We start from the raw sequence: 10173 nt of genomic DNA, 5'->3' as shown, positions 1-10173 counted from the left end.
TCCTATCCGTGCCACCCATCCTCTTGAGTTTTGCCCCTCCGCAATCACCCTACATCCCCAGCACCTCCTTCACCCACCTATGTCAGAGCTCAGCGGGCCACAATCGCCACCCTTAATGATTCACTGACACCAGTTCTTGTTGGCACCGCTGCAACCCAGGCAGGGCTTGCCTTTTGTTAACTACTGCTCTAACCTATCCCTCACCCTTCTTCCCAGACCGCCCTCATAAAAAACCCTAAATGACCTAGTGTTAACCCTGCTCCTGCTCGCTCCACCAAAAAACCACCGCCCACCCCCAACTTTTCTGACCGCCAATGGATTCCACAACTACTTCCACATCCCAACCCACCGCCATGTACACCTATGTCCTCTCACGCTCCGACCCCAAGTTACTTGATGTCCATGCCCTCACCTTAGAAATTCGCAAATACTTCCCGAATGCCCCCATGTCCCAACTCATTCTCCGGAAGGACTCTGTCATTATTAAATCCCCCAATCCCCCCCTCCACACTCATCTCCTTAAAAAGACCTCCTGTGTCACCTTTGGCCTCCATTCTATCCTTAGACCCGACTCTATGGAAGAATCTCCGTAGCTTGGGGGTCGGAAAGGCAAAATCGGAAACTTAAATGAATTCTTCTCTGCACCTCTGAATACCCCCACGGCTGATAATTACCGTCCACAAGAATCCCCAAACAGGATAACTAACAACGATACCTTCCATCTAAAACATGTAACGACAAATACGGCAGAAAAGCAATAATGAGAATCTCTTCTGGTGCAATAGGCAACGACAGTATCAGTATAACCATGATTAAGAATGTTGCCGATATCTTAGTACCTGTCTTAACTGAGATATTTAATTTTTCCCTTGTGAGCGGAATATATACCAGTGCATGGAAAAGAAGCATAATTCGACCCATCCCTAAGATCGAAAACCCGCCAACTGCCTTGTGATTACCGACCAATTAGTATACTGCCTGCTGTTTCCAAAGCACTTGAATATATTGTTCATGACCAAATCACTGAACACTTGCATGAATTCAGCCTATATGACAAATTTCAATCTGGTTTCCGTAAACACCATAGCACAAACACTGCTCTAATTAAATAACTGATGACCTGAAACATGCCATCGACAATCTAAAGGCAACAATATTGACGCTACTGGACTTCAGCAAAGCCTTTGATACTGTTAACTTAGACATATTGAATAATGCAACAGCTTAATTTCTCAGATAGTGCAATGAGATGGTTTGAAAGCTACGTAAAAGACAGACAGAGGTGGAGGTGTTGGCAAAACTGAATGCCCACCCTGCCCTCGAAATCCGTTCCATCCACCACACCTACAATAACTCCGGTCTCACATCCCTTGCACATACCTTCACTGAATCCCCCCGTTCCATCGACTACCTACTCACTCAGGGACCCATTATTTTTAACCACCGCTGCTCTCTTGAACCTTCCTGCTCCGTCCCCCCCCCAGTCCTACCAGTGCCAAAAGTGCCTGGTCTATAACGATCACTTTACCTCTGCCTGTAAAACCCCACTGCAAGGCCTCTCATTTCCTCAGGCAATGTCCCAACCTCGCCTCCCCTCCTTCCTACAATAAATGTAATGAAGCCCACCCCATCTATTTCTCTAAATGTAAGCCCAATCCCACCAACCAAACCAGCGCTCACCACCCCCACTTGTCCCATTTATCAACTCCTCCAACCAAATAATTCTCTCCTCCCACCCCCCACAGCTCAAGATATCATCCGGTTCTTCACCAGCCTCCTTCAAAACATCCACTTCTTCCAGCGCCCACAGACCCTCCAGCAGATCTCCCTCGCCACCCATTCCGTTTTCCACCTGAACACCTATGTCACTTACTCCCACAACCAAGCCCAGTTCGTCTTTACCCACCTTGTCACTCTCATCTAATGCGCTGTCGCCCCGCTTCGTTCTCCTTCCTCTGTCTCTGTCCTAGTGCAACGACAGTATCACGTCCTTTATCAAAACATCTTCTCCTTCCCTGCCAACAAGCCCCTATTCGTGCATACCCTGTGTCAGCATCAGGTTGAATCGTTCATCTCAATGAAACATTCCTCTAACCTTACCACATTGTCTGTACCTCTCCCTACATCCTTCACCATACAGATAATCCCCATCCCTTAGCACAAGGTGGGATCGCTATTGACCACTCTGAGCATATCCTTGTTTGGCCACAATCCCTGCTCAGTTATCTTACCGAACACCTGATCCTCAGCGTTTTCCCCCACCCTCACTGACACCTGTGCCACCATATATGTCTGTCCTCCTGCTCACATCCCCTATGACTCCCTCAGCCATGTTGACTGCACCTCCTTCACCTTCATGATTACCACAGACCTTAAAATTCATAGTCGTGACCCTACTACCCTCTGGCATCAGTTCCTTTCCACCCTTCAAGTAAACCCTTGTCCCCCTCCCTCAGCATACATATCCTGAAAGTAACACAACCCCCAATGTCGTCCTCGCTTCCCCAACCTCCTTTGGTGCATCACTGTGGAAGTCTTTGAGCCTATTGGCAGTGACCATCTCCCAATGCTTTTCAACATCTCCTTTGCCTCTCGCCCTTCCCCAGATCCCCACACGGTCACCTCTCACAAGGTCATTCACAATTACCGCCATGCCAGATGGAATGACTACCAGGAATCCATCGACTCCTAGATCAGAAGCCACCTTTCGCTTTCTACCATCCTGATGACATCGCTCAAACCTCATCCTTCCTCCAGAATACTGTCTCTGACACTGTGTAGCTGCCCATGTTCCCATCAAACCTATCGACCCCCATCATCATACTCTTCCCCACAGGCTGTACTCATTCTCTATGAATCCTACTGTCTCTACCATTCCTTCCTCTGTGCTCATGACTGGGACACACTCCTCTGCCACTGGCAGCTACAAAGACATGTATTGCAGGTAGGAGGGGAGGCCTGGGACATTGTTTGAGGAAATGAAAGGCCTTGCAGTAGGGGGTGGTGGGAGGATTATTAGAGATGGAGATAAGGTGATCGTTATAGACCAGGCACTTTTAGCATCGGTAGGACTGGGGAAAGGAGCAGAAAGGATTCAATACAAACTTCTTGACAGCAAAGAAACGTCGGGACTGGCGCCTTACACGCAGACAACTCAATGCCACCCTTCCTACCAAGTCCTCCAAGTACTGGCCTGCCTTCCACCGCCATACTGGGGCCATCCTGCCCTACATTACCCACTCCTCCATAACAACCGCCCCTTCCCTGAAAACCTCAGTAAAGCTACCCATTTTGCTTCCCACCTCTCAAAGTCTTCTCCATACTCACACTTTGATTATTCCCTCTTCCCTGATGTCCTTGATCACACCAATATCACTGTCTCGCCACTTACTTACAGCTTCTGGTTCTTGGACCAGTTACCAACCTCAGAATTGAACACTCCCATTACAGCACAAGACATTAAGCTCATCCTTCATTCAAAACGCAACATCGCCCTTGATCACGATTGCATCACCTACCACCATCTTGAGCAATGTGCTCTCTCCTTCCTCGCCACCCTGTACAGCACCATCCTCTTCAATGGCTTTTTCCCTAACCTGTGGAAGACTTCCCGCACTCTGTTGTTATTGTTCTTTAAACCTAACAAACCCCCTCCCAACACCTCCTCCTGTCACCCCATATGTATCACCTCTGTGTTCAATAAGGTCTTCGAGTCCATCCTCTCCCGCCATATCCACCACCACCACACTCAACACCACTTCCTTTCTCTTATCCAGTGTGGTTTCCAGCGCTCCTTCTCTGCCAGCAACCTTGCCCATCTCCTCTTCCTTCAACTTAACTACCGTCATTCTGATATTTTTATTTCCCTTAATCTCCAGAACACCTATGACCATGTGTGGCATTTCAGGCTCCTTTTCAAGCTCCAAACCTACGCCCTTCTTATCAGCTTCATCTGTCTCGTTGCCTCCTTCCTCCCCCACTGTCCTAAAGTTACCAATCATAATACCAATTCCCATAACTTTTACCCTATCGCAGGTATGCCCCAGGACTCCATCCTTTCTCCTCTCCTGTATCTCCCGTATACTACTGATATGCACAAACCATCCTGATGAAACTGTCTTCCTTGCCCTCTGTCCTATCCTTGAACGGTCCCAGCGCTTTTTCCAAACCCATTTAAACCAGTTTACTGCTTTATGAAACCAGTGGCTCCTTCAAATTAATCCTTCCAAAACCCAGGCAATTAGGACACATCACCTACTTCTTCTAGTTCTATGATTTCTACCTCAACATCTATGACCACCCTATCCAACTTACCCCATCCTGAAATACCTTGTCCTCAACCCTGACCATCGCCTCACCTCGACTCCTCATCTCGTTGCCATCCAATGCAGGGCCCACAGCAGACTCCATAGCCTGAAACTTCTGTCTGGGTAGACATAGATATTGCATCCATCCACCATCATTCATACCTACAAATCCTTGATCCATCCCATCCTTTGTTATGCCAGTGTCATCTGGGTATCAGGCCCTCCTAAATTCTGTAAAGCCCTCTGAATCCTTGAACACCATGTGCACCACCTCACTTTCTGCCTCCATCTCCCACCCCCCATGTGGATCCTCTATGATCAGATCCCCTTCTCACATTTCCTCCTTTTCCCTGAACACATCTATATCCTCTACACCAACCACCACCTTGACCAACCTGACCCACTGGTGTCTCCTTTCCTCTCCACTACCCACCTGCTGCCATGCCTTTGCTGATGTGTTTCACCCTCTCTCCAACTCCACACCCTCCACCTCCTCTCCAAAAGAAACTTCCAATGTCTCCCTGTTTCAGATGATGTGCTTCACCCCAGTATTTATCCTTCGTTTCAACCCTGATCCTCCTCTTACTATCTCCTCCTCTCTTGGGCTCCCTCTCGTTCCCCTCCCTGTCTGCTACATCCTCTTTCCTACCCCTGTCTTCTCCTTTTCCAGTCCTTGCACTCCCTCCTGGGCTGCTCCTTCCTCACCATTCCTGTCTCCTGTCCCTTGGTGTTCTACTGGCTCCCCTGCTTTTGCCCTTCCTGTCCATCCTCCTCCAAAGATTCCCCTTCTATCTTTCCTCTCTCCCTCCCCTCCTTTGGCAGGTCCTTCCAATTTTAATCCAGTTACTTTATCATGTTTTGGTGCTCGCCATGTATGTAACATAAGTGCAGTATGTGTTCAGTGCTGTCATCCCGTGTGGCTTTCGTTACTGTGTATGCCACTCTTTGCGCCACCAGTGTTTATGTGCTATATTTTCGTCGAGTGTCATTTTAATCATCTGTGGATTTTATGTACATGGGCCTCATGAAACTACCTCTTAATTTGTATATTTTAACTCCCACTTTTCCCCCTTCTCATGTGTAAACTTCATCTTTTATCTCAGTATTTTATATATGCACCATTCTCCTGTGTTGTTTTATGTAGTCTCTTGGCTAAAGAGTGGCGAATTGTGCCACTGCCAGCTCACCCCTGCCCACATTGGGCAGTGGTATAAAATAACAATAAAGTAAAAAACAAACGGCAGTCTTCAGTGGGAGATACTCACCTGAAGATGGTTGGATGGTTGCCAGCGGAAATATTGTAGCAACAAGTCAACAAGATTCGGCTGCAATCCCAAAACCTCATAGAATATTCAGTACGCCCAGAAAACTTCAAGAATCACAACAAATAAACTGTTGTTATGGAACAACAGTGCCTATGATGGTGGCCTGCAAGCTCTGTGATAGCTGCGACGAAGTAGTCATCAACGATCTTGCATGCTACATCAGCTCCCTCAGTGGAAGCACACGTCCTCCAAAAATCTTGTAGGAAAGTCAACTCGATATCCAGGGCATTTTCTTTGTTTCGGTAGTGGGTCTGTTTTGAGTACTTGTGCTTAAATATCAGGCTGGTTATTCAGCGTGAGTGTTGGTGGCACTTTTGGGAACAAGTATGCAGGTTTCACTCTGTAAATTGAGACTGTTGCAGTTTTACCAACTAATAGTATGTCCAAAATTCATGTTCCTCTTACGATGACTTGATGTGGGCCTGTGTATGGCGGCTGTAGCGATGGTTTCACACTATCTGTTCATAAAATGAAATATGTCCATGTTTGCAAGTCATTATGCATATAGGCAGGTGTTGTTCTGTATCATGATGCTTAATAAGGGCGAATGCATGCAATATGTTTCCTCAGGCAAAAAATAAAGACTGATTGGTCATGGTCAGGTAGTTGTATGGAATATGGGTCGATGAACTAACCAGGCATCGAAGTGCTTCACTATACAGAAGCTCTGTTGACGCTTAATCGAAGGCCAGTTTGTATGTGGTATGAAACCAAGGTAAAACCATGGGTAGGGCAGTTGTCCAGCTATTGTCATGACGACAGTGCAATCCTTAAAGAATTGTGCCATTGTTCGATCACGCCATTGCTTGATGGTTGGTAGCTGGTTTTCTATGATGGAAAGCGCTGTAGCATTTACTATTGCTGAAAAAACAAAAATTGCCAGGCGCAGTCCATAGTGAGGTGCGGCTGATAACCGATACGTAGAAACTAATTTGACACAAAAGCAAAGGATAGATTTTCTGCTGATATGTTGCGGGTCGGCATGGCATCTGCCCAACGAATGAAATGATCAATTGCAATTAATAAGTGGCGCTAACTACTAGACGGTTGGAGTGGTCCTGTAATGTGATGTGCATATACACGAAGTGTGTTGGATCCGGAAAATCTCCAACTGGTGCATGGACTTGACGGGATACCTTCCTGCACTCACAGTGAAAGCCTGCACGAGCCCGCTCGTGAAAATCCTTTTGCATGACAGGGCAGACGAAACGTTTTGAAACCAGGAGAGTTGATGATCTGACACCAGGGTGGCATAGGCTGTGAAGGCTGTCAATAGCACTGGGTGGCAGAAAAGGATGAAACCTTCCATTTGAAGTACCGCAATACAGCTTCATGTCTGAACCAGGAACGTCGGCGAATTGTAGCTGAAAGGTGGACGATACATCATGCAGGCGTTTCTAGTGTTCCTAATCAGACTCTTGTGCCTTTGCAAGTTGGAAAAGGACAATACAATTTGCTACAGTGCTAACTCAAGACAGACAGCCGACGACCAGGCTATCAGTTTCTGAAAATTCGCGGATGTTGGTACTGGACTGGCAATGAACTCCAGATGGCTATAGTGTGGTGGTGAACATTTGTTGTTCTGTTTGAGACACAGACAAGCGGCTTATGGTTCATTAATATTGTAAACACTCTTGTCTTCCAACTGGAGACGATAGTGCTTGAGTGATTTGTAAATAGCAAGAAACTCATGATCGTAAACGCTCCATTTTTGTTGCGAAGGAGATAGCTTGTGTGAAAGAAGGCAAATGGTTGCCAAGCACCATGGGCTTGTTATGGAAATGTTGCATCAATAGCAGTCTGGCTAGAAACAGCTACCAGCGCAAGACGTGCATCCAGTGCGGGGTGTGTCAGGAGTGCAGCATTTGCTGTTTGAAAAGCATTGCTCATTGCGTCTGTCCATTTAATCGGTGAATTACCTTCGGTCTTAATTTCAGAAAGCGCTGCAGTCAGCCGTTATTGCAACTCACCAGACCAGGGCAGATGCCACTGATAATATTTCAACATTCCCAAGAAGCGGCGTATTCCCAAGAAGCGGCATAAACCTTTGATGGTTTCTAGCCATAGGGTTTTTATAATGGCTTGTACTTTCTCGCGTAGCGGTCATGATTCTGCTGACGAAATTACACGATCTAAGAAGGTAATATGTGGTTTACCAAAACCATATTTTGCTGTTCCAAGCGTTTGAAAAGTCGCCAGATATTGCTTGGTGTTGTTCTGCAGTAGCTCAAGAGACGAGGACTTCATTCAGGTACACAAACTAGAATGACAAACGTTGCAACACGGAGTCAATGAATCTTTGCCAAGAGTGAGCAGCGTCGCGTAAACCAAATGTCATAAACAGACCCTCGAATATGCTGAAAGGCGTGATTGTGACTGTATTCGGAATATTTTCGTCTGTTACAGAGATCGTGTAGAGGTTTTTGCACAGTCCAACGTACTAAACACAGCCGCACCATGTAGAACACAATTGTAATCTCTTAACCGGTGCACTGGGTCTCTGTCCAGGGTTATCCTTGCATTAAGTACGCGATAATCACCACTTGGGAGCCGTGCGCCTCATTACGTGGGCACGGAAATGGCAAACTCACTCATATTTGGGAGCTAGTGTACTAGTGATTGTTCCCTTTTTGTCAATTGTGTGCTATATGGGTTTTAGATAAATTTCCCCCCAAAAATATCGAGTACGCACAAGTATTTCTTTTACATGTTAAATTCATTGATTACCTAATGTAAACAGGTTGTTTACTTCGATTTCCTTAGCTGAATGTGTTCTCAGGACGCATCAGGTTAGACAGCGACCCCAAGCCAGGTAGAGAAAGGACAGAAGCTGCACGGAAGTATGCATTACGGAACCTGTTCACGACCCAGTGCGTATAACCCAAACCGTTCTTCACTTTCGAGGAAAGCTTAAAGTCGTAGCAACTACAATGTTTCGGTTTCCATTTCATTTACAGAAAACTATATATATTTGTGCGAGCATTGCTAGCACGAAATAAATGGAAGTAAACTATCAGTTGTCAAACCAACATTAATAGTTATCTTTTACAATTTGCTGATGTGTAAATTAACTACACATCAAAGTGTCATACTAGGTGTGAAGTGAAGATTTATTTGGAAAATTAATGATTTCCGACACAAGAGGTGAGAAATTGCGCACTAAAATTAGGAGCTTGGTATGAACAACGAAAGCAACTACGTAAATATGCTGGGATGTCGTCGAATCTTAACAAGTGAAAAGAAACAAGACTCGTTTTTCAGAACGTTGACGAATTAGCACACGTCGCTTTGAAGATCTTTACAGTCAAACAGGATTACCAGTTTTTGATCAGTCAGTAGCTGAAAAGCGCTCCCCCCCCCCCCCTAAAAAAAAAGGTAGCGCAGTGGTTGGCATACTGGACTCGCATTCGGGAGGACAACGGATCAAACCCTTGTCCGGCCATCCTAATTTAGATTTTCCCTGGTTTTTCTAAATAGCTTGAGGCAAATGCCGGGATGGTTCGTTTTAAAGCTTTGAAAGGGCACGGCCTATTTCCTTTTCAGTCGTTCCCTAATCTGAGCTTGTGCTCCCTTTCTAATGAAGTTGTTGACGGGACGTTAAACAGTAACCTTCTTCTCCTCCTCATGGAACCAACCATCGGCTATTTGAGAAAGAGAACTACTGAGCAAGCACAGGCTGCCATTAACATATGAGTATGAGGTGAGTGTGAAAATCAACAAATCTGTAAATTATGAATTAATGTACTTAAAAGACAAATTTTACCCACAAATGTATTTGAAAATAAAAGAAAAATCCACTATAGTTCTATGCTGCTAACTCATTACAAATTTTGATGGTTTAACTTACTGTGGGAAATCGGGCGGAATAAATTTGACCATAAAACTCGCACTGAATGGCATTCTGTTAATCATTAGTCTTTGTCACAAGCACGTTGGGGTCGCCAACGTTGGCGTGGCTAGGTGTTAACCGTGGAGCTAAATACTTCTTCCAACTCTTTTTTGGCAGTTATACACAAGCGGTCCGGTCACATTAACGAGCTCAGCGCTTATGTTTGACGCCAGCTTGCAGTAACCACTCGTAGACGCCAGGTGACAGCACAAACAGTGGAGAGAGGATATAGAGTGTTGGGGGATGTGGAGGACAATGTAGTAGTTGAAACTTCCTGGCAGATTAAAACTGTGTGCCCGACCGAGACTCGAACTCGGGACCTTTGCCTTTCGCGGGCAAGTGCTCTACCAACTGAGCTACCGAAGCACGACTCACGTCCGGTACTCACAGCTTTACTTCTGCCAGTATCCGTCTCCTACCTTCCAAACTTTACAGAAGCTCTTCTGCGAAACTTGCAGAACTAGCACTCCTGAAAGAAAGGATATTGCGGAGACATGGCTTAGCCACAGCCTGGGGGATGTTTCCAGAATGAGATTTTCACTCTGCAGCGGAGTGTGCGCTGATATGAAACTTGTCTCCGCAATATCCTTTCTTTCAGGAGTGCTAGTTCTGCAAGTTTCGCAGAAGAGCTTCTGTAAAGTTTGGAAGGTAG

The 10173-nt window shown here is 45.9% G+C and overlaps 1 non-coding gene across 1 annotated transcript; it reads right to left on the bottom strand.

Moving 5' to 3' along the window:
- Positions 1-9813: 9813 nt before the first annotated feature.
- Trnas-cga (transfer RNA serine (anticodon CGA)) lies at positions 9814-9888 on the bottom strand. Its single transcript has one exon. It is a non-coding gene; the product is annotated as a tRNA-Ser (tRNA).
- Positions 9889-10173: the final 285 nt, after the last annotated feature.

This window comes from Schistocerca gregaria, chromosome 4, assembly GCF_023897955.1.
Source record: "Schistocerca gregaria isolate iqSchGreg1 chromosome 4, iqSchGreg1.2, whole genome shotgun sequence".
NCBI lineage: Eukaryota > Metazoa > Arthropoda > Insecta > Orthoptera > Acrididae > Schistocerca > Schistocerca gregaria.
Note: the sequence above shows the minus strand (reverse complement) of the source record. Positions and strands in the feature narration are given on the sequence as shown.